We start from the raw sequence: 24,784 nt of genomic DNA on the forward strand, positions 1-24,784 counted from the left end.
TACAAATATATTCTCCCATACTGTAGAATGTCTATTTGTTTTACTGATGATGTCCTCTGCTGTACAGAAGCTTTTTAGTTTGATATAGTCCCATTTGTTTCCCTTGCCTAAGGAGATGCATTCAGGAAAAGTTGCTCATGTTTATATTCAGGAGATTTTTTGCCTGTTTTCTTCTAAGAGTTTTGTGTTTTCATGACTTACATTCAGGTCTTTGATCCATTTTGAGTTTACTTTTGTGTATGGACTTAGACAGTAATCCAGTTTCATTCTCTTACATGTAGCTGTCTAGTTTTGCCAGAACCAATTGTTGAAGAGGCTGTCATTTCTCCATTGTATATCCGTTGCTCCTTTATTGTGTATTAGTTGACCGTATGTGCTTGGGTTTATATCTGAGCTCTATTCTGTTCCATTGACCTATCAATCTGTTCTTGTGCCAGTACCAAATTGTCTTGATTACTGTGGCTTTGTAGTAGAGCTTGAAGTTGGGGAGCGTAATCCCCCATCTTTATTATTCCTTCTCAGGATTGCTTTGGCTATTTGGGGTCTTCTGTGGTTCCATATGAATTTTAGAACTATTTGCTCTAGTTCATTGAAGAATGCTGTTGGTATTTTGATAGGGATTGCATTGAATCTGTAGACTGCTTTAGACAGGATGGCCATTTTGACAATATTAATTCTCCCTATCCATGAGCACAGGATGTATTTCCATTTATTGGTATCTTTAATTTCTCTCATGAGTGTCTTGTAGTTTTCAGGGTACAGGTCTTTCACTTCCTTGGTTAGGTTTATTTCTAGATATTTTATTCTTTTTGATGCAATTGTGAATGGAGTTTTCTTTCTTTCTCTTTCTGCTAGTTCATCATTAGTGTATAGGAATGCAACAGATATTAATTTTGTATCTTGCAACTTTGCTGAATTCAGTTATAGTTCTAGTAGTTTTGGGGTAAATTCTTTAGGGTTTTCTATGTACAATATTATGTCATGATCTGCAAACAGTGACAGATTAACTTCTTCCTTACCAGTCTGGATGCCTTTTATTTCTTTGTGTTGTGTGATTGCTGTGGCCAGGACCCCCAGAACTATGTTGAGTAAAAGTCAGGAGAGTGGGCATCCTTGTTGCGTTCCTGATCTTAAAGGAAAAGCTTTCATCTTCTTCCTGTTAAGTATGATGTTAGCTGTGGGTTTGTCATATATGGCCTTTATTATGTTGAGGTACTGTCCCTTTATTCCCATTTTGTTGAGAGATTTTATCATGAATGGATGTTGAATTTTGTCAAATGCTCTTTCAGCATCTATGGAGATGATCATGTGGTTTCTGTCCTCCTTTTTGTCGATGTTGTATATGATGTGGATGACTTTTCAAATATTGTACCATCCTTGCACCCTGGAATAAAACCTACTTGGCCATGATCAGTGATCTTTTTGATGTATTTTTTAATTCAGTTTGCTAATATTTTGTTGAGTATTTTTGCATCTGTGTTCATCAGGGATATTGATCTGTAATTTTCTTTTTTTGTGTTGTATTTGTCTGGTTTTGGTATTAGAGTGATGCTGGCTTCATAGAATGAGTTTGGGAGTATTCCCTCCTCTTCTACTTTTTTGAAAACTTTAAGGAGGATGGGTATTAGGTCTTCACTAATACAATAGTGAAGATAATTTTTTTTCTTGATAATCCTGGCTAGGGGTTTATCTATTTTGTTTATTTTCTCAAAGAACCAGCTCCTGCTTTCATTGATTCTTTAAATTGTTTTATTCTCAATTTTATTTGTTTATGCTCTAATCTTTATTATGTCCCTCCTTCTGTTGACTTTGGGCCTCGTTCTTCTTTTTGTAGTTTCATTATTTGTGAGTTTAGACTGTCATATGCGATTGTACTTCTTTCCTGAGGTAAGCCTGTATTGCTATATACTTCCCTCTTAGCATGGCCTTTGCTGTGTCCCACATATTTTTGTGGTGTTGGGTTATTGTTTTCATTTTTCTCCAAATATTACCTGATCTCTGTGTTTATTTGGTCATTGATTCATTAATTATTTAGGAGCATGTTGTTAAGCCTCCATGTGTTTGTGGGCTTTTTCATTTTCTTTGAGTAAGTTATTTCTAGTTTCATACCTTTGTGGTCTGAGAAGCTGGTTGATACAATTTCAATGTTTTTTAATTTACTGAGGCTCTTTTTGTGGCCTAGTATATGATCTGTTCTTGAAAATGTTCCATTTTGCACTTGAGAAGAATGTGTATCCTGCTGCTTTTGGGTGGAGTGTTCTGTAGCTGTCTGTTAGATCCATCGGTTGTAATGTGCTGTTCAGTATCTCAGTCTCCGTTCCTATTTTCTGTCTTGTTAATCTGTCCTTTGGAGTGAATGGTGTGTTGAAGTCTCCTAAAATGAACGCATTGAATTTTATTTCCCCTTTAGTTCTATTAGTATTTGTTTCACATATGTAGGGGCTCCTGTGTTGTGTGCATAGATATTTATAATGGTTATATCCTCTTGTTGGCCTGACCCTTTTATCATTACATAATGTTCTTTGTCTCTTGTTACCTTCTTTGTTTTGAAATCTATTTTGTGTGATACAAGTACTGCAACTCCTGCTTTTTTCTCCCTGTTAGTTCCATGGAATGTCTTTTCAGCCCTTCACTTTCAGTTTGTGTATGTCTTTGGGTTTGAAGTGAATCTCTTGTAGACAACATCTAAACGGGTCTTGTGTTTTTATACACTCAGTGACTCTATGTCTTTTGATTGGTGCATTCAGACCATTTATATTTAGGGTGATTATTGATAGATATGAATTTATTACCCTTGCAGGCTTTTCATTTGTGGTTACCAAAGGTTCAAGGGTGTAATGTCCTTACTATCTAACATTCAAATTTAATTCACTTAGTATGCTATTACAAACAGAACCTAAAGGTTCTTTTTTTTCCTCCTTTTTCTTCCTCCATTTTTCATATATTAGATATCATAATCTGTACTCTTTGTCTATCCCTTGATTGACTTTGGGGGTAGTTGATTTGATTCTGCATCTGCTTAGTAATTAATTGGTGTACGTTCTTTACTGTGGTTTTATTCCCCTGGTTACAGCTATTTAGCCTTAGGAACTCTTCCGTCTATAGCAGTCCCTCTAAAATACTCAGTAGAGATGGTTTGTGGGAGGGAAATTCTCTCAGCTTTTGTTTATCTGGAAATTGTTTAAGCCCTCCTTCAAATTTAAATGACAGTCTTGCCTGATAGAGTATTCTTGGTTCGAGCCCCTTCTGCTTCATTGCATTAAATATATCATGCCACTCTCTTCTGGCCTGTAAGGTTTCTGTTGAGAAGTCTGATGATAGCCTGATGGGTTTTCCTTTGTATGTGATTTTTTTCTCTCTCTTTGGCTGCTTTTAATACTCTGTCTTTGTCCTTGATCTTTGTCATTTTGGTTATTATATGTCTTGGTTTTGTCTTCCTTAGGTCCCTTGTGGTGGGTGATCTGTGCACCTCCATAGCCTGAGAGTCTATCTCCTTTCTCAGGCTGGGGAAGTTTTCAGCAATTACCCCCTCAAAGACACTTTCTAACCCTTTTTCTCCTTCTTCTTCTGGTATCCATATAATGTGAATATTGTTCCATTTGGATTGGTCACACAGTTCTCTCAATATTATTTCATTCCTAGAGATCCTTTTTTCTCTCTGTGTCTCAGCTTCTTTGTATTCCTGTTCTTTAATTTCTATTTCATTTACTGTCTCCTCTTCTTCATCTAATATGCTTTTTTTTTGCTATCATTAATCTACAATTACATGAGGAACATTATGTTTACTAGGCTCCCCCCTTCACCAAGTCCCCCCACAAACCCCATTACAGTCACTGTCCATCAGCATAGTATCTAATCTGCTTTTAAATCTCTCCATTGTATGTTTCATTTCTCATACTGTATTTTTTGAACATTTGTATCTCATTCCTGAATTCTTCCCTGAGTTCTTGAATATTTTTCTGTAGCCTAGTGAGCATGTTTATGATTTTTATTTTGAACTCTCTTTCAGGAAGGTTGATGAGTTCTGTTTCACTTGGCCCTCTTTCTGGTGTTTGTGGGATTTTAGTTTGAACCATATTCCCTTGACGTTTCATATTTGTAGGTAGCGCCCTCTAGTGCCCAGAAGCTCTACTCTCTGGAGCTGCTCAGCCCCTGGAGCAATGGTGGGGGTCACAGTGGAACAGTGCTGATGCCTGTCAGGAGGAAAGATGTGTTTCCTGCTTCCCAGCTGCAGTGCCCGTCTCTATTGCCAGGGCCATTGGGTCAAGTGCACAGGGAGAAGCCTCTGTGCTTTTCACTTGTAGCTGCCGTAGGCGTGCCCACCCTCTTTCTGGCCCGGCACAGTGGCGGGGGCAGCCAGTTTGTAACTGGGTGCTGACCAGGAGGAAGGCACAGCAGGCTGCATATCATGGTAGGGGCCTTGGAGATACATAGCCAGCCAGGGAGATGGAGCTCCAGAAGCTCCTGAAAGTTCCCAACCTGCTGGGCTTAGTGCGCCAGGACAATTTTGTCCACCTGTCCTTTTTCCTGACCAGCGAGCTCTGTACAATCCTTACCCCTTTAGCAGCTCTCTTGCTGTTAGGAAGTCTCTCAGACTGCCTGTCTTTGTTTTGTCCCAGAGCAGCTGGATGTGGATCACTGTTCTTCACATGCAGCTGGAATCTCAGTCTCTCGAAGTATTCTGCCTCTCTTAGCTTTTCAACACCACTAATCTCCAGAGCACCATGTGATGTAGGTTCATGCTCCAGAGAAGATCTCCAGGGCTGGGTCTTCAGCACTCCTAGGCCTCCACCATGTCCCCGCTCCATTTCTCTTCCTCCCTCCACTGAGCTTGAGTAGGGGAAGGGCTTGCATCCCTCTGGATCATGGCTTTGGTACTTTACCCTTTTCCTTGAGGTCTGCTGGTTTCCCCAGGTGTATACAGTCTACTGAAGCCTTCTTTCCTGTTGCTCTTTCAGGATTTGATATATTTGGTATATTTTCATATTATGTGTGGTTTTAGGAGGAGGTTTCTTTCTCACCTCTCATCTTTAGTCCTCCTTGGCAATACTTTTTAAAATGAAAACACTGTATGTTGGCAGAGATACAGAGCAACTGGAACTTCCATACATTGTTGGTGGGAGTGAAAACTGGTACAACTGTTTGGGAAAAGGGTCTGGTCTGGCAGTTTCTTATGAAATTAAACATTTGTCTCAGACCTAACTATTTACTCTAGAAACATGAACAGATGTCTTAAAAAAGACTCACATATGACTGCTCATAGTAGTTTTATTCATAATGGCCACAAACTGGAAACAACCCAGTTGCCATGAAAGAGAACTGGTTAAACAAGTTTGTTCATACAATGGAATATTACTCGGCAATCAAAAAGAACAAACTCTTGATACACACAATACAGATGAATCTCAAAAACATGTTAAATGCAAGAATCCAGATGGTAGACATTATGGATGGCATGATTACATTTCTTTGAAGTTCTGGAACAGGAAGAACTAATCTATAGTGAAAAATATCAGAACAGTGGTTCCTTCTATAGGTAGAAATAGAAGGTATGGCCTTTTACATCAGCAGAAATAAGAGAGTGCTAGGAACCAAAATGTTTATAGCTGGCCATCACCTCAAAATTCAGAAGCATTCCTGAAACCTTGCAGGAGTTGCCTAGCCTCTCAAGGTTTAAGAATACTAATTGAATTGGCTGGACTTTGATAATGGGCAGCTTAGGCTGGAAGCTGTTTCCTTCCACCTGGAAGCAGGTATGGCTTCAGCCAAGTATGATTCCAGTCCCTGGTGCCTTGTTTCTACTTGCTTTGCTCTGGCAGGCTTGGTGTTCTGAGTGGAGAGCCACAGAAACCTTTGCCTCTACTTAAAGGGTGTTTTCTGGGGGAAATTCAGGTTCACAATTGACTGGATATGGAAATAGCAGTAGTTCATTGTAAAATCATCAAATGAGGTGGTTCTCCCAGGCTGGGCACCACCCAGCAGGCAAAGCTTGCAGAGGAGGGCACCCTTAAGTAGTATGGTTTTTGGACAGTAAGTCATCTCAGGGTTGCTCCCCTGGACTTGGGATGTTGTGTTTTCTTTGTATGGTGCCTCTGACTGCTTTGCTTAGCTCAGTGCAGTACCTGTCTTTTTTCCTGGCAGTTTCCTGACTCACATCTGCAGATAAGGAGCGGGCAGAGCCTATCCACAAAGTGAAAACTTACTGTGCCAGGCCCTGCCTGGGACTTAACTTCTGTCGTTAATCCTTACATTAATGAGGTGCTCTGGTTTTCATTGAGACTCAGGAAGGCTAGGGACCTCCCCCAGGGTGAAGGTGTGGCTTGATGAGAACCTTACCACCATTCTGTCCCCATTCCCCTCCTTAGAACATTCCTGAAATACACACAGCAGTCCATTTTCCTGGTGTCTATGTTGCAGGTGTTATACTTGATTTCTTTATGTGACTTTATACTTCTGTCAGTGCTGGGTATGCTGTTTGCCTCCCTGTTTTCCAGAGTAGGTTTTGACAAACAACTGCAAGCCCTTTTATTTCTCAGGCTTTATTTTGGGTACCAGAATACAAAGATAATTAAGAATCAGTTCTTATATTACATGGGCTGGAAGTCTGAGAAGTGGATTCCTACATAAATAGAAAGCAGTCTTGAATGAGCATATACACTCTGATTGCAATTATATGGCATATATAGAAAGTTGCATACAAAATGGAAATCATTTTAGGTTGCTGGGATGTTTGTCCCTCCCTGCTTCTGACCTGGAGATAAGGGAGGAGACACGATGAGATATTGAAGATCTGAAAGGACCAGCCAGGGGACTCAAGGTTCAACAGCGCACGAGTGGTGCTGAGAGAGCACCCTCATATTTATTGAGCAAATAAATTTTAATAACAATAAAACCTTGCATGGGGGACCTAACACACAATCATTAATCAACTCCAAGCCCAACTCTCAGCAGTCTCCAGTCTTCTGGGGTGTGACATTCCTACATGGTGAACAAGTTCTTACATGGTGAACGTTTCTACATGGCGAACAAGTTCCTACATGGTGAACAATGCAAGGGCAGTCATGTCACAGAAACTGTTTTGGTCACAAGAAAAATAATCAAGTCAGATATGATTATACATTTGATTTCTATACTTGATTCATATGTTAATCCCACATTTCCCCCTTATTTTTTAATAAAATGTTTAAGTAGTAAGTAGACATAATAAAGGTTACACTTTCTAATAGAAAGCTTTTTAACACAATTCACTTTTTCATGAAAGATAATCTATCTTTTAAATCTCGTGATGTAAAATGAAGATGGAAAGTAGAGTTTAGTGCAGTAGGAAGGCAAGTGTAGATGATCAGGTCTGTGCCTATAGACTAGGTATTGATCCGGGCTAGACAAGGGCAACAAAACAGCCATGGGTGTAGAAGATTTCTCTCAAAACTGCGGGGGTTGAGGTTCTAAGCCTCACCTCTGTTGACCCCCAATTTCTCACCTGATGGCCCCCCTGTGACTGTGCCTGTCTTAGGTTGTTCTCCCTTGAGGAATCTTACCTGTCTCTGGCTAACCAGCCATCTTCCAGGGCCATACAGGGAGAAGTAAAGTTGGTAAGTAAGAGAGAAGCAGTATTCTTTGAAAAGCTAGCCTTTTACTTCTTTGCAGATTTATGCCCCATGGCTTCTATGCCCAGCACTTGTCTTGATGTATCTTTACCAGCCAGAAGGATTATGATACACAGTACTTTTAAGTATGAGGCACGAATTCTAGGAAAGGGCTGTATTTAAGAAGGGGAAAAAAAGCTATAGAATTAGCAAAGGAAGAAAATATGAGATTGATTATTTCTTTGACATATCCTCTTGCAGAATAATGTAAGCATGTATAGGTTTTAACAAATTACTAATTAAATTACGTATACACATTAACAGAACAGGAATACAGATACATAACAAAAGCAGACCTACAATTACTGGCCATATCCAATGAAACCAAGAAAACCAATTAGGTAACCCAGGCACTTGTGAAAACTTATTAATAATATGATGAATATTATCTAATTGATTTTGAATAGTTTGAGAAAAATCAGACAAATTAAAACAACACATTCCTGGAAACTGTTCACATCCTGTATGTTCTTTTAACAGCAGAAAGTCTATAGTAGCCCGATTCTGAAGTACCGCAACTTGCACTTCTCCTAGTTCTTGATTGAGTTCAGATAATATAGAAGCAGTCAAATTTTTTGTTTTACTATATGCAGTAGCCAATTTAGATATCTCCTTTTGCATTCCACTGACAAGTCTAGGAACTGGTAGAAGGAATGCAGCTGCAGCTGCAACTGCAACAGAGGTGGGATCTAAAAGTTTCAAGTTGTCGTCACAATCAGATGGCAGAGCTCAGAGAAATCTTTTGTGATTATTTCCAGGATGATCTATTAGAGCAGGAAGAATGCGTCCCACACCACAAACACCTTGATAATGTGAAGAGAGGGCTTAATACGTTTTGTTATTACACAAAAACACCCAACCATTTGGGAATCTATATCCAGAAAACCATGTTACATTAATTGTAGAATTACAATAAGAAGGGTACATGAGTACAATTAATACATACACAGTCAGTGATTATAGTAGTACTAACAGGTAAATTTAATTGAGCATCAGAAGTGAGAGTCTTAGGAGGAAGAGTAATATTTATGCCTGATTTGTTAGTAAACACTGTAAGAGGAAGTCCTATGCCTATTAAATTCTTCAACAGTCCACTAATAGAGGAATTTCCTGCCACACAAAAAGATGACTTGTGCAATCCTTGACTCACAAGTTAGGTGAAGAGAAATTATTTTCTGGAACAAGTGATATATTTAAATACACATAACTACTTTTATATAACATGTCAGCAGTTCCCTTTTGAAACTTTTCACAGGTATAATTGCCGATATCTTCTTGAGTCAAAACTGCCTTATAAATATAATTTTATTATCTCTAACAGATTGGTCAGTAACATTAAACCATCCAAATTTCCCTCCATTCTTTTGTCTGTATATTTCTTCACCATTCTTTTTCCATACTATAGGGCCCACAGGAGTGGAGCAAGTAGATAAGCAATGAAGAACTACACCATGGCCTAAGTAAGGAGGACTAACTATGCTTGCTGTTATAATACAAGTTTGTGTAGTATGTACATGCAGAAGTGCCATTATCGGGAATAAAAACAAAGATACTATCTTTTTATGTCTTTCAACTTTCTGTGTCTGATGTACAGGCCTTTGTCGAAGTTTTTTGATGGTCATCCTTTGGAATGACTCCTCCAGAAGATGCTGACATTGGAAGTTCTTCATATCTTGATTTGTTTTCTGGGTAGCCAAATTAGTCATTGATCCTCTGTAACAACACAAACAAACCCTTTGCCCCACACTTTGATATGACTTTTATACCATTGTGAAGAACCTATTGGAGACCACCACACAGGGACTGCTGTTGTTTTAGAAAAAGAAATATTATCAGAAAAATGTACTTCCGTAGCTGCTTGTCCATCATTCTTTAAAAGATCGAAATTAAGGATATGTAAAGCATGTATTAATCGCTGATTTGCAGTTAATTTTATCATATTGGGGAGTGATTCCCCTTTTTGTTTTAATAAATCATGCTTAAGAGTAAGATGATAATGTTCAATTAGAGCTTGACCTGTAGAATTGTAAGGAATACCTGTTTTAAGAGTGATATTAGAGGGGAGGAGCCAACGTGGCCGCATGAGTAGGGCAGCAGAAATCTCCTCCCAAAACCATATATTTTTGAAAATACAACAAATATGACTACACCTAACAGAGAGACAGGAAGATACAGTGCAACAGCCAGGCTACATCTACATCTGCAAGAACTCAGCATCTCACGAAAAGGGTAAGATACAAAGCTGCGACCCGGCAGGACCTGAGCACTCCCCCCATCCCAGCTCACCAGCGGGAGGAAAGGAGTCAGAATGGGGAGGGGTGGAAGCACAGGACTGCTAAATAACCAGCCCTGGTAATCTGCACTGGGAGCACAGACTCACATCGCATGGTGTACTGGATATTAGGCAAACAGAAAAGTAAAATCTGTGAGCAGGTCTCCACAGCCGGCTCCCCTGGGACAAAAGAAAAGCAAGTGCTTTTTGAAAGTCTTAAAGGGACAGGGACTTGACAGCTGGAAGGAATCGTTCTGGCACACTCAACCCAGCAGACTGGGAATCCTAAGGAACTTCAGGTGCCCTAACTCCCTGGGTTGCAACGCAGCTTTGAAGCCCCCATTCGTTCCTTGTGACCAGTGCTGCCCTGCCCATAGTGGCGGAGTAGCCGGAGAGCAGCCCTGCAGACAGCAACCACCCAGAGTCTCCTCCCAGCGCGCAGCTAACCGAGACAGACTGGGGCTGCCACCAGTGCGCAGCTGCCCAGCACAGACAGAGAAAGCTGGGGTAAGGCACGAAGGGGCACCATTCTCACAGGAGAACAAACCTGGCGCCCCTGCCACTCCCTGCAGGGCTTGGGTCTACCCTGAGGGCTGCCCTGCCCATGGCAGCTCAGGGGATTAACGCGGAGGCCGCTCCCGGTGTGCGGGTAACCGACACAGTGGAGAAGGGCAAGGTGAACAGCAAGCAGGAAGGGACTTTGTTCTCCCCAGCTGACACATGCAGTACCTGCCTACGACTACCTCTATCACCATAAAAAGGCAGAAGAATCTGGTCCAGTCAAAAATCACCCAGACAACCCCAGAGAGGGGGCATGGGGAGAGATATAACTAATCTTCTTGAAAAAGAATTCAAAATAAAAGGTCATAACCATGCTGATGGACCTGCAGAGAAATATGCAAGCGCTAAGGGATGAAGTCAGGAGGGAGATTACAGAAATGAAACAATCTCTGGAAGGGCTTAAGAGCAGACTGGATGAGGTGCAAGAGACTTTTAATGGAATAGAAATCAGAGAACAGGAATACAGAGAAACTGAGGCAGAGAGAGATAAAAGGATCTCCAGGAATGAAAGAATATTAAGAGATCTGTGACCAATACAAATGGAACAATATTCACATTATATGGGTACCAGAAGAAGAGTGAAAAAGGGATAGAAAGTGTATTTGAAGAAATAATTGCTGAAAACTTCCCCAAACTGGGGAAGGAAATAGTCTCTCAGACCATGAAAGCCCACAAATCTACCAACATAAGGGAACCAAGGAGGACAACACCAAGACATATAATAATTAAAATGTCAAAGATCAAAGACAAGGCCAGAGTATTAAAGGCAGCCAGAGAGAGAAAAAAGATCACCTACAAAGGAAAACCCATCAGGCTATCATCAGACTTCTCAACAGAAAGCTTACAGGCCAGAAGAGAGTGGCATGATATATTTAGTGCAATTAAGTAGAAGGGCCTTGAACCAAGAAGGCTGTATCCAGCATGATTATCATTTAAGTATGAAGGAGGGATTAAACAATTCCCAGACAAGCAAAAGTTGAGGGAATTTGCCTCTCACAAACCACCTCTACAGGATATTTTAAAACAACTGCTCTAGATGGAAGCACCCCTAAGGCAAAATAGATGTCACCAGAGAAAATAAAGTCACACCAAAGAAAGCAGACCAACCAAATACAAACTACAGGCAAAAAGTAAAATCAACTATTAGGAAAAGCACTCAAAGGAAACACAAAAGAGTACAGAATAAAACACCTAACATATAAAGAAAGATAGAGGAGGAAGAATAAGAAGGGAGAGAAATGAATCATCACACTGTGTTTATAATAGCTTAATAAGCGAGTTAAGTTAGAAGGTTGGATAGTAAAGAAGCTACCCTTGAACCATTGGTAACCATGAAGCCAAAGCCTGCAATGAAAATAAGTACATATCTTTCAATAATCACCCTAAATGTAAATGGACTGAATACACCAATCAAAAGACAGAGTAATAGAATGGATAAAAAAGCAAGACCCATCTATATGCTGCTTACAAGAGACCTCAAACCCAAAGACATACACAGACTAAAAGTCAAGGGATGGAAAAAGATACTTCATGCAAACAATAGGGAGAAAAAAGCAGGTGTTGCAGTACTAGTATCAGACAAAAATACTCCAAAACAAAGAAAGTAACAAGAGATAAAGAAAGGCATTATATAATGATAAAGGGCACAGACCAACAAGAGGATATAACCATTATAAATATCTGTGCACCTAACACAGGAGTACCGATATATGTGAAACAAATACTAACAATTAAAGGAGGAAATAGAATGCAATGCCTTCATTCTAGGAGACTTCAACACACCACTCACTCCAGTGGACATATCCACCAGACAGAAAATAAATAAGGACACAGAGGCACGGAACAACACACAAGAACTGATGGACCTAACAGACATCTACAGAACTGTACACCCAAAAGCAGCAGGGTACACATTCTTCTCAAGTGCACATGGAACATTTTTCCAGAATAGACCACATACTAAGCCACAAAAAGAGCCTCAGTAAATTCCAAAAGATTGAAATTCTACCAACCAACTTCTCAGACCACAAAGGTATAAAACTAGAAGTAAATTGTACAAAGAAAACAAAACTCACAAACACGTGGAGGCTTAACAACATGCTCCTAAATATTCAATGGATCAATGACCAAATTAAAACAGAGATCAAGCAATTTATGAAGACAAATGACAACAGCACAAAGCCCCAACTTCTGTGGGACGCAGTGAAGGCAGTTCTAAGAGGAAAGTATATAGCAATCCAGGCCTATTTAAAGAAGGAAGAACACTCCCAAATGAATAGTCTAGAGTTACAATTATTGAAACTGGAAAAAGAAGAACAAATGAAGCACAAAGTCAGCAAAAGGAGGGACAGAATAAGATCAGAGAAGAAATGATTAAAATTGAAAAGAATAAAACAATAGAAAAAATCAATTAAACCAAGAGCTGGTTCTTTGAGAAAATTTAAAAAATAGATAAACCCCTGGCCAGAGTTATTAAGAGAAAAGGAGAATCTACACACATAAACAGAATCAGAAACGATAAAGGAAAAATCACGACAGACCCCACAGAAATACAAAGAATTATAACAGAATGCTATGAAAATCTATATGCTAACAAGCTGGAAAACTGAGAAGAAATGGACAACTTCCTAGAAAAATGCAACCTTCCAAGACTGACCAAGGAAGAAACAGAAAACCTAAACAGACCAATTACCAGCAACGAAATTGAATCAGTAATCAAAAAACTACCCAAGAACAAAACCCCCGGGCCAGGTGGATTCACCGCTGAATTTTATAAGACATATAGAGAAGACATAATACCCATTCTCCTTAAAGTTTTCAAAAAAATAGAAGAGGAGGGAATACTTCCAAACTTATTCTATGAAGCCAGCGTCACTCTAATACCAAAACCAAGCAAAGACCCCACCAAAAAAGAAAATTACAGACCAATAACCCTGATGAACATAGATGCAAAAATACTCAACAAAATATTAGCAAACTCAATTCAAAAATAAATCAAGAGAATCATACACCATGATCAAGTGGGATTCATCTCAGGGATGCAAGGATGGTACAATATTTGAAAATCCCTCAACATCATCTACCACATCAACAAAAGAAGGACAAAAACCACATGATCATCTCCATAGACACTGAAAAATCATTTGACAAAATTCAACATCCATTCATGATAAAAACTCAATAAAATGGGAATAGAGGGCAAGTACCTCAACATAATAAAGGCCATATTTTAGAAACCCACAGCCAAATCATACTTAGCGAGAAGCTGAAAGCTTTTCCTCTAAGATCGTGAACAAGATACGGATGCCCACTCTCCCCACTGTTATTGAACATAGTACTGGAGGTCCTGGCCACAGCAATCAGACAAAACAAAGAAATACAAGGCATCCAGATTGATAAAGAAGTCAAACTGTCACTATTTGCAGATGGAATGATATTGTACATTAAAAAAAACCCTGAAGAATTCACTCCAAAACTATTAGAAATAATATCTGAATTCAGAAAAGTTGCAGAATATAAAATTAATACACAGAAATGTGTTGCATTCCTATACACTAATGATGAACTAGCAGAGAAATCAGGAAAACAATTCCATTCACAGTTGCATCAAAAAGAATAAAATACCTAGGAATAAACCTAACCAAGGAAATAAAAGACCTATACCCTGAGAACTACAACACACTCTTTAGAGAAATTAAAGAGGACACTTAACAAATGGAAACTCATCCCATGCTCTTGGCTAGGAAGAATTAATATAGTCAAAATGGCCATCCTGCCTAAAGCAATCTACAGATTCAATGTAATCCCTATCAAAATACCAACAGCATTCTTCAACGAACTGGAAAAAACAGTTTTAAAGTTCATATGGAACCACAAATGACCCCAAATAGCCAAAACAATCCTGAGAAGGAAGAGTAAAGCAGGGGAGATCTCACTTCCCAACTTCAAGCTCTACAACAAAGCCACAGTAATCAAGACAATTTGATACTGGCACAAGAACAGAGCCACAGACCAGTGGAACAGAATATAGATTCCAGATATTAACCCAAGCATATATGGTCAGTTAATATACGATAAAGAAGCCATGGACATACAATGGGGAAATGACAGCCTCCTCAACAGCTGGATTTGGCAAAACTGGACAGCTTTATGTAAGAGAATGAAACTGGATCATTGTCTAACCCCGTACACAAAAGTAAATTCGAAATGGATCAAAGACCTGAATGTAAGTCATGAAACCACAAAACTCTTAGAAAAAAACATAGGCAAAAATCTCTTGGACATAAACATGAGCAACTTCTTCATGAACATATCTCCCTGGGCAAGGAAAACAAAAGCAAAAATGAACAAGTGGGACTATATCAAGCTGAAAAGCTATACAGCAAAGGACACCATCAGTAGAACAAAAAGGCATCCTACAGTATGGGAGAATACATTCATAAAGGACATATGTGATAAAATATTGACACCCAAAATATATAAAGAGCTCACGCACTTCAACAAACAAAAAGCAAACAATCCAACTAAGAAATGGGCTCAGGCTCTGAAAAGGCACTTCTCCAAAGAAGAAATTCAGATGGCGAACAGGCACGTGTAAAGATGCTCCACATTGCTAATCATCAGTAAATGCAAATTAAAACCACAATGAGATATCACCTCACACCAGTAAGGATTGCCACCATCCAGAAGACAAACAACAACAAATCTTGGGGAGGATGTGGAGAAAGGGAAACACTCCTATACTGCTGGTGGGAATGTAAATTAGTTCATCCATTGTGGAAAGCAGTATGGAGGTTTCTCAAAAAACTAAAAATAGAAATACCATTTGACTCAGGAATTCCACTCCTAGGAATTTACCCTAAGAATACAGGAGCCCAGTTTGAAAAAGACAGATGCACCCCTATATTTATCACAGCACTATTTACAATAGCCAAGATATGGAACCAACCTAAGTGTCCAGCAGTAGATGAATGGATAAAGAAGATATGGTAAGTATACACAATGGAATATTTTTCAGCCATAAGAAGAAAACAAATCCTACCATTTGCAGCAACATGGATGGAGCTAGAGGTATTGTGCTCAGTGAAATAAACCAGGCAGAAAAAGACAAGTATGAAGTGATTTCACTCATCTGTGGAGTATAAGAACAATGAAAAAAACAAGGAACAAAACAGCAACAGACTCACAGAACCCAAGAATGAACTAACAGTTACCAAAGGGAAAGTGACTGGGGAAGGATGGGTGGGAAGGGAGGGATAAGGGGGAAAAAAAGGAAGGGGGGCATTACTATTAGCAGACATAATGTAGGGAGGGGCACGGGGAGGGCTGTACAACACACAGAAGACAAGTAGTATTTCTATAGCATCTTACTATGCTGATGGGCAGTGACTGTAATGGGGTGTGTGGGGAGGACTTGGTGATGGGGGAGTCTAGTAAACAATGTTCCTCATGTAGATTAATGATACCACAATTAAAAATAATAATAAAAAATTAATAAAAAGAGTGATATATAATTGAAAGAATTTTCTTCGTGTAGAGGAGAGATAAACTGGAGCATTGTCAGTTTTTATGGTGGCAGGGACCCCCAGTACTGTAAATGCTTGTAAAAGATGAGTGATAACTTGATGACATCATTCTCCTGTTAAGGCTTTGGCCCTCAAAGCAGAAGAATAAGTATCAATGGAAACATGAACATGTTTAAGAGTTCCAGATTCAGGAACAATAGTAACATCCATTTGCCATAGGGCATTAGGACATGTTCCCCTGGGAACGGTTCTAGCTTGTAAATGGGGAGAATTAATTTGAGAACAGGTTGGACAAGAACTTAAAATATTCTGAGCTTCTGATGCAGAGAGAAAAACGTTTTTGTAAAGTAAAGGAAGGAGCATGAGTCAGGTCATGATAGCGTTGAGCTAGTTGGAGAATGATTAACTAAGGATACAAGCTTGTCTACTTTATCATTATAGTATGATAAAGGACCTGGTAGATTAGAGTGTTATCGTATATGAGTGATAAAGAAGGGGTGTAAATGCTGACGGATACGTGCCTGTAACTGAGAAAATAAAGTGTTAATAAGGGATTGTACGGTGCCCAATGTCACAGTTTCTAATAAAAGGAACAGAAAAGGCAACATAAGCAGAGTCAGTAACAATATTGAGAGGACCTGGAGAATCTTGGAGAGTTTGCAATACGGCATATAACTCATTTTTTTGTGCAGAAGTAAAAGATGTTTGAAAAGTTTTTGACAAACCAGAACAAGTTGTGTAGGATGCTTAAAGGTTTTTATACCATCTCTAAAACTGTTACCAGGTAACAGCATTTAATAAGGAATTAAGAGAAGTTTTTTGAAGAAGGATCCATTGATGGCGCTGAAAAAAGGAAAATAATTTATTCTTAGGGTAGTGACGGTCAATATTTCCTAAAAAATCAGAAAATGCAATTTGCCCATGAGTGTTTTCTTGAAATACTTCTGTAATATTTTGTTTAGATAATGGAAGAATAATGGAGTGAGGATCTTGACCAGTCATCTGTCTTAATCTCTGTCATCTTTTGAGGATAATGGAGGCTACTTTGTCGATGTAAGGTTGTAGCCAGGGTTTAGTTTGATACTGTAAAAATATCCATTCTAGCCAACTGTCATATTGACAGAGCAATCCTGTGGGAGGGTGGGGTGTAAAATAAATTAATAAAAGTAAAGGTTTATGTAAGTCAATTTTTGATAATTGAGCCTTTTGAATGTGTTGTTCTATCCATTTGAGCCCTTCCTCAGCCTTTGAGGTTAAGTCTCTAGGACTATTAAGATATGGGGGTCCTTTTAAGGTATTGAAAAGATGTAATTTATAAGTAGGAATGTCTAATAACGGTTGGATCCAATTGATACCTCCAAGAGCTTTTGAAAATTGTTTAGCTTTAAGATGAACTCTCCTTATCTGAATTTTCTGTGGGATTATTGAATTTTCTTGAATTTTATTCCCCAAGTAATTCATTGGGTATTGTATTTGTATTTTATCGGGGGCTATTTTTAAACCCCATTGTTTTAATTCAGCTTCAGTCTCACTGAGAATAGTAGTAAGAGACAGATGTTTAGGTAGGGGTATAAGAATACCATCCATATAATGAATTATATAAGCTGAGGGCCATTTTTTGCGTATAGGCTGAAGAGCCCTATGCACATAATTTTGACACATTGTAGAGCTGTTTAACATTCCTTGTGGAAGTACTTTCCACTGGAATCTTTCTGAAGGGGCCTGTAAGTTTAAAGAAGACACAGTAAAAGCAGACTTTTCCCTGTCTGCTATGGCTAAAGGAATCGTAAAAAAAAAAATCTGTTAGATCAATGATAGCCATGTTCTAGTCCTTTGGAATCATAACTGGAGAAGGGAGACCTTGTTATAAAGGTCCCATAGGTTTAAGAACTGCATTAATTTGTCTTAAGTCATGTAAGAGTCTCCAGTTTCCTGACTTCTTTCTTATAACAAATCCAGGGGAATTCCACAGGCTTGTGGAGAATTCTAATCTATCTAGCTGTAGCTGTTCTTGAACTAATGTGTGTAAGGCTGCCAGTTTTTCTTTATTGAGGGGCCATTGATCCACCCAAACAGGTGTTTAGGGGGTCTACTGTAATGGTATTGGAGCTGGTAGACGTGTATCAATGATCCCTAAGAAAAAGATTGAGTAGGTGAAGGTTCAGCAAAAGACAGTGTAGCTTGCCACTGCTGCATTAAGTCTTGTCCCCAGAGATTAATTACTACGTCAACAATTAAAGGTTTCAATAAAGCTAATTGTTTCTCAGGGCCTAGACAATGTAAGGTAGCTGAACTTTGCCATACTTGAGAGGCTGTACCAATGTCTGAAACTTGAATGTGATTTTCTTGTTTGGGCCAATTTTTCGGCTAATGTTTAAGAGCAATTACAGACACATCAGCCCCAGTATCTAACAATCCTATAAAAGACTTGCCTTGAATATAGACCTTGCACTGAGGCCTATCAGATGTGATTTTTGTATTAAGCCATATTTGTTTATTTGTACTTCCAAATCCACCTTGTCCCCTTTCATAGGGTGTTGTTGAAGGTGGGAGATAGGGGAGTAAAAGTAATTGAGCAATTCTTTCTCCTTGAGGTATATATAATTCTTTATCAGATGATATCATTATTTTAATCTCACCCATATAATCTTGATCAATAACCCTAGGTCTTACTATTAATCTTTTTAGTGTCCAATTGCTGCGGCCTAAAAGTAATCCTACAGAATTGTCTGGTAAAGGGCCAAAAATTCCTGTATGTACTAAGTAATTGGACCCCTTGCGATGGGTGTAAATAGACAGATTGAGAAAAGGCAAGATTTACAGCAGTACTTCCTTTAGTTGCTGCTTGCAAATCATGCCATGTTCTTTTATCTGAAGAGGATGCCTCTGTATTATGTTCTAGGGCCTCAGAGGCTGGCCCGGTTGAAGGTTTAAAGGCTGAGACTCATTGATAGGATATTACCATCTTTATTAAATTTTGAACAACATTCATTAGACCAGTGTCTCCCTTTTTTACATTTTGGGCAAACAGACAGTGGTTTGTTTTTGAAATTGGTCTCTTTTGCCCCCTTTTTAGATCGACAGTCCTTTTTCTTATGTCTGTTTGCCACAACCAAAACATTTCAAATTTTTAAAATTTCCCCTCGACTTTCTTTTCATAGTGGTTTCTAGTAAATTAGCTTGATATGTAGGGGAACCTACATCTGCACTTGATATAATCTTCCATTCTAGCTCCCGCTGTCTTTAAAGGTCTAAGAACTCTTTCTGTATTTGCATTATAGGCTAACATCTGTAACAACAGGTCTCTCAAATCTGGATGTGCTACTGTCCTTCTCAAATTATCTTGCAGTCTCACAACTAAGTCAACATATGGTTCATTAATTCCCTGTTTAAGTTTACTAAATGGTAAGGCAGGATTTCCAGCTGTTTATATTTTTTCCCAGGCTTTTAGGCAACACAACATACTTGTGTTACTGCCATATCATCATACCCCGCTTGTCTATCTAACAGCAGCCAATCTCCTTGTCCTGCTAGTTGTTCAGCAGTTACAAGAATCGGTGGATTGGCATGCTGATTTCTCAAAGCTTGTGCTTTTTCTTCTTCATACCACCACGTTTTAAATTGCAAAAATTCAGGAGAGTCTAGACAAGTACAAGCTGATAAATCCCAATCATGAGGGATCATCCTTTCTTGTTCTGCCAACCCCCTCAAGAGACCCACAACATATGGAGAATTACTACCATAAGAGGAAATAGCCTGTTTAAAGTTTTTCAATGTCTTGTACGGAATAGGTGTATAAACTCTGATTCCTCCTTGTGGAAAATCAGGATCCTCATTTGGCCCAAAAGGAGCTAAATTAACTGGTGCCATTAAAGGTGTCAGATAAGCATATATATCACTCTCCCTCTGGGCTTTGAGTATTCCTGCCGCGAAGGCAGACTCAGTAAGAACAAGAGCTGAGGGGTTTTTATGAGAGGGACGAATGGGACTCTCGTCAGTCTCTGAAGAAGAGGAAGAGGAAGAAGAAGAGTCAGGCGGTTGTGGGGCTGAAGATCATTTACTTGACTTTACCACATCATCTAAAAGTTCTCTCGCTGCTGTGTGTCTAATTTGGTTTCAGACAGTGGGGGAGTTTGCAAAGGTTGCAAGGCGAGTGTGATCAAATTACATAAAGACCAGACAGGCACATGGATAACATCTCTCTGCCTATGAGCCTTTTTAAAATCTCTTAATACATTACCCCAATCAGCTTGATTAAGGGTTCCCTGTGGTGGCAACCAGTAGCAATGTTTTTTAATGTATTTGTGAAGTTGAGCAAAGTCCTTTTTAGAAGTTTTCACTCCTGATGTTTTTAGGAGGGCACGGAGTAATTTTAAATAATCTTCCAGTTTAGCTGCTTTAGTTCCGTTATAGTGTCCCTGATGTCTCAACCCTATCCCTACATATGCTTTCCCAGGAGTCACTGGATCAACGATCTTCAAAGCTTCCCCGCTCTGAGTTTTCAGGTCCCTGTTTGGGCGCCACCTGTCAGTCCCTCCCTGCTTCTGACCTGCAGATAAGGGAGGAGACATGATGAGATATTGAAGATCTGTAAGGACCAGCCAGGGGACTCGAGGCTTAACAGCGCTGGAGTGGTGCTGAGAGGGTACCCTCATATTTATTGAGCAAATAAATGTTAATAACTAGAACCTTGCATGAGGGACCTAACACACAATCATTAATAAACTCCAAGCCCAACTCTCAGCAGTCTCCAGTCTTCTGGGGCATGACGTTCCTACATGGTGAACAAGTCCTACCTGGTGAACAGTGCAAGGGCAGTCATGTCACAGAAACTGGTCACAAGAAAAATAATCAAGTCAGATATGATAATATATTTGATTTCTATACTTGATTTATATATTAATTCCACACTGACATTTGCTTTAAGATATTCTTGAATATTATTTTACTATTTTTTCACCTAAATAAAGAAAAGCTGGAAAAACAGACATTGTCAAAGTACTCTGGGGAACCAGGAGAGTTACTGACCGCCTGGGTGGTTAAGGAGTGCCCCAAAAGAAGAGGGCATTTGAGTAGGAAGAACATGCTTCCATTTGTCAGTTAAGTCCCAGGGGAAGGGGCATCAAGGTAATGGAAACAGCTTTTGGTCCACTGGAGAGGTCATGACTGACTGAATCTAGAGATAGCAGTAGTTTATTTTTTTAAAGTCATGAAATGAGTTATACACAGGTTACTACTCAGGAGGCAAAGTGACCCTCCAGAATCCTGTCATCTTTGCACCTCACAATTACTTTACATCGGATACAAATGAGGTGAGGTGAAACCATGTTAAAAGTCTCCAGTCATCATTTATATGTGAGGGGACTTGATAATTGGTGTAGGGGCTGAGTGTCGGGTGTCTTAAAAAATGGGGTCCTGCTGCCTGCTGCTCTCATTTTGACCTACTCCTTCCCTTCCATAGCACATCTTTTTCACTATGGTTTGCTGAATGTTTCAGCCTCAATCGCGTGTGTGTGTGTGTGTGTGTGTGTGTGTGTGTGTGTGTGTGTGTGTGTGTGTGTCTGCCTGCATCTATCATTTGCAAAAGGTTTTATGGGATACACATTTTTTTTCTTGTACATACATGGGGAATCTCTGGAGAAATACCTAGGAAACAACAGTAGTTACTTTAGGGGTGCGAGATTCATTGTACTTCTGAATTGTTTGAATATTTTTTACTATGTACATATAATATTCATTTTTTTTAAGAGAAACAGACTTTGTGTCCAAACACAGTGAGACAGGATGACAATTGTGAAAAATGTGATGAGAACCTAAACTAAGACAGTGGTAGGTGTGGTGGAGAAGGGATTGGGTTTGAGAGAAATTGCTGAGGCACAATTTGTTTGAATGGGGGTTGACCAGGGAGGTGTGGGGGGTTGGAGATAACCAAGAAGGAGGAGTTGGTGGCTTCAGGATTTCCAGCTTGGGAAGCTGTCTGGACAGTGATGGACACCCTTAACCCACATCTGGATGGCAGAACAATGCAGGACAGGGAGTGTAACATGTCTGAGGAACATCTTAGTGGAGCAAATCAGTTGGCAGCTGGAAGCCTGAGTTGGGAACCTTGGAGAGAGGTCAGAGCTGATGATACTGATTTGGAAGCTTCAGAACATGTGGGCTGCCAGCTGATGGGAATATGTAGGGAGTGCTTTAAGAATGAGAAGAGGAGAGACTGAGGATTCAAGAAGGTAGCGTGAGAGGTGAGACAGAGAACTCCACCCAAAACCACATATAGTATGAAAATATAGTTAATACAACTAACCCTAAAACAGCAACAGGAAAGAAGGCTGCACCAGACTGCCTACAGACCTCATGAAACGGAGTAACGTACCAAAGCCTTGATTTGGCGGGACCCAAGCGCTTCCCCCACCCCACCTCACTGGCAGAAGGAAGAGAAACAGAGCGGGGAGGGGGTGGAAGCCTAGAACTGAACACCCAGCCCTGGAGGCCTGCTTTGGAACACAAACCTACATTGTGTGGTGCTCTGGAGGTTGGTGAGGTTGGGGAGCTGGGACAGGCAGAGTGCTTGAGAGACTGAGATTCCAGCCGTTTGTGGAGGACAGGATCCACATCCGGCCGCTCTGGGACAAAGGAAAGGCAGGCGGTCTGAGGTTTCCTAGCAGCAAGAGGGCTGCTGAAGGGGTGGGGTTTCCACTGAGCTAGCTGCATGGGAGACGGGATAGGTGGACAAGGTTGTCTGGGTAAGCTCTGCCAAGCACGTTGGGAACTTTGAGGAGCTTCAGGTGCTCCATCTCCCTGGCTGGCTACTCAGCTCTGAGGCCCCGCACTGTGACATGCAGCCTGCTGCACCTCCCTCCTGGCCTACTGGCACCGGCTTACTGGAAGTTACTGTGCTGGCATCAGGCCATCCAGAGGGAGGCCCCACCTACAAAAGCTAGAGATGCAAAGCACAGAGGCTTACACCTGTGTGCTCGGCCCACTGGCTCTGATACTGGAGGCAGGTGCTGCAGCCAAGAATCAGTAAACATCTTTCCTATTCTCCAGGCACCAGCACCACTCCCTTATGATGCCCAACCTCATTCTAGGGGCTGAGAAACTCCAGAGACTAGAGCTTCTGGGCACTAGAGGGTGCCACATAGAAATATGAAAAGTCAAAGGAACCTGGTTCAGACCAAAATCTCACAAACCCCAGAAAAAGGGACAAGTGAAACAGAACTCACCAATCTTCCTGAAAGAGAGTTTAAAATAAAAATCATAAACATGCTCATGGAGATACAGAAAATTATTCAGGAACTCAGTAACGAACTTAAGACAGATTCAATCATTAAGAAATTCCATATCTGAAATGAAACATACAATGGAGGAATTTAAAAGCAGATTAGATGTAGTAGAAGAGACAGTAAATGGAATAGAAATTAGAGAAGAGGAATACAAAGAAGATGAGGCACGGAGAGAAAAAAGAATCTCTAAGAATGAAAGAATATTGAGAGAACTGTGAGACTAATGCAAATGGAACAATATTAGCATTATAGGGTTACCAGAAACAGAAGAGAGAGAAAAAGGGATGGAAAGTGTCACTGAGGAGGTAATTACTGAAAACTCTCCAAACTGGGGAAATAGATAGTGTCTCAGGCCATGGAGGTGCACAGATCTCCCAACACAAGGGACCCAAGGAAGACAACATCAAGACATATAATAATTAAAATGGCAAAGATCAAAGATAAGGACAGCCTTTTAAAAGCAGCTAGAGAGAAAAAAGATCACCTACAAAGGAAATCCCATCAGGCTATCATCAGATTTCTCAGCAGAAACCTTACAGGCCTGAAGGGAGTGGCATGATATATTTACTGCAATGAAGCAGAAGGGCCTTGAACAAAGAATACTCTACCCGGCAAGGTTATCATTTAAATTTGAAGGAGGGATTAAACAATTTCCAGATAAGCAAAAGCTGAGAGAATTTACCTCCCACAAACCACCTCTACAGTGCATTTTGTAGGAACTGCTATAGATGGAAGTATTCCTATGGCTAAATAGACCTTACCAGGGGAAATAAAACCACAGCAAAGTAGAACAATTAATTACTAAGCAGATGCAAAATCAGATCAACTACCCCCAAAGTCAATCAAGGGGTACACAAAGAGTACAGAATATGATACCTAATATATAAAGAATGGAGGAGGGAAAAGAAAAGAACCTTTCGGTTGTATGTGTAATAGCATACTAAGTGAGTTAAATTAGATTGTTATATAGTAAGGGAATTACCCTTGAACCTTGGGTAACCACGAATCTAAAGCCTGCAATGGCAGTAAGTACATACCTAATTAATCACCCTAAATGTAGGCGGTCTGAATGAACCAATCAAAAGACATAGAGTCACTGAATGGATAAAAAAACAAGACCCATCTATACGCTGCCTACAAGAGACTCACTTCAAACCCAAAGACATACACTGAAAGTAAAGGGATGGAAAAAGATATTTCATGCAAATAAGAGGGAGAAAAAAGCAGGAGTTGCAGTACTTGTATGAGACAAAATAGACTTCAAAACAAAGAAAGTCACAGGAGACAGAGGACTTCACGTAATGATAAAGGGGTCAGTCCAACAAGAGGATATAACTATTATCTATGCACTCAACACAGGATCACCTACATATGTGAAACAAGTGCTAACAGAATTAATGGGGGAGACACACGGGGCGAAGCCAACATGGCAGCGTGAGTAGGACAGTGGGAATCTCCTCCCAAAAAATATATATTTTTGAAAATACAACAAATACA

At 39.9% G+C, this 24,784-nt stretch overlaps 1 protein-coding gene and 1 long non-coding RNA gene across 5 annotated transcripts in view; one reads left to right on the top strand and one right to left on the bottom strand.

Annotated features, from left to right (window-relative positions):
• The window catches only part of SGF29 (SAGA complex associated factor 29), an 85,894-nt gene that overhangs the window by 13,167 nt on the left and 47,943 nt on the right, over positions 1 to 24,784 (top strand). The gene's annotated exons all lie outside the window — the stretch shown is intronic.
• The window catches only part of LOC130679149 (uncharacterized), a 50,854-nt gene continuing 35,299 nt past the window's right edge, over positions 9,230 to 24,784 (bottom strand). Inside the window, exon 3 of the long non-coding RNA XR_008992163.1 lies at positions 9,230 to 9,359. This is a non-coding gene — a long non-coding RNA (uncharacterized LOC130679149). The remainder of the gene's footprint in view (positions 9,360 to 24,784) is intronic.

This window comes from Manis pentadactyla, chromosome 10, assembly GCF_030020395.1.
Source record: "Manis pentadactyla isolate mManPen7 chromosome 10, mManPen7.hap1, whole genome shotgun sequence".
NCBI classification, from domain to species: Eukaryota; Metazoa; Chordata; class Mammalia; order Pholidota; family Manidae; genus Manis; species Manis pentadactyla.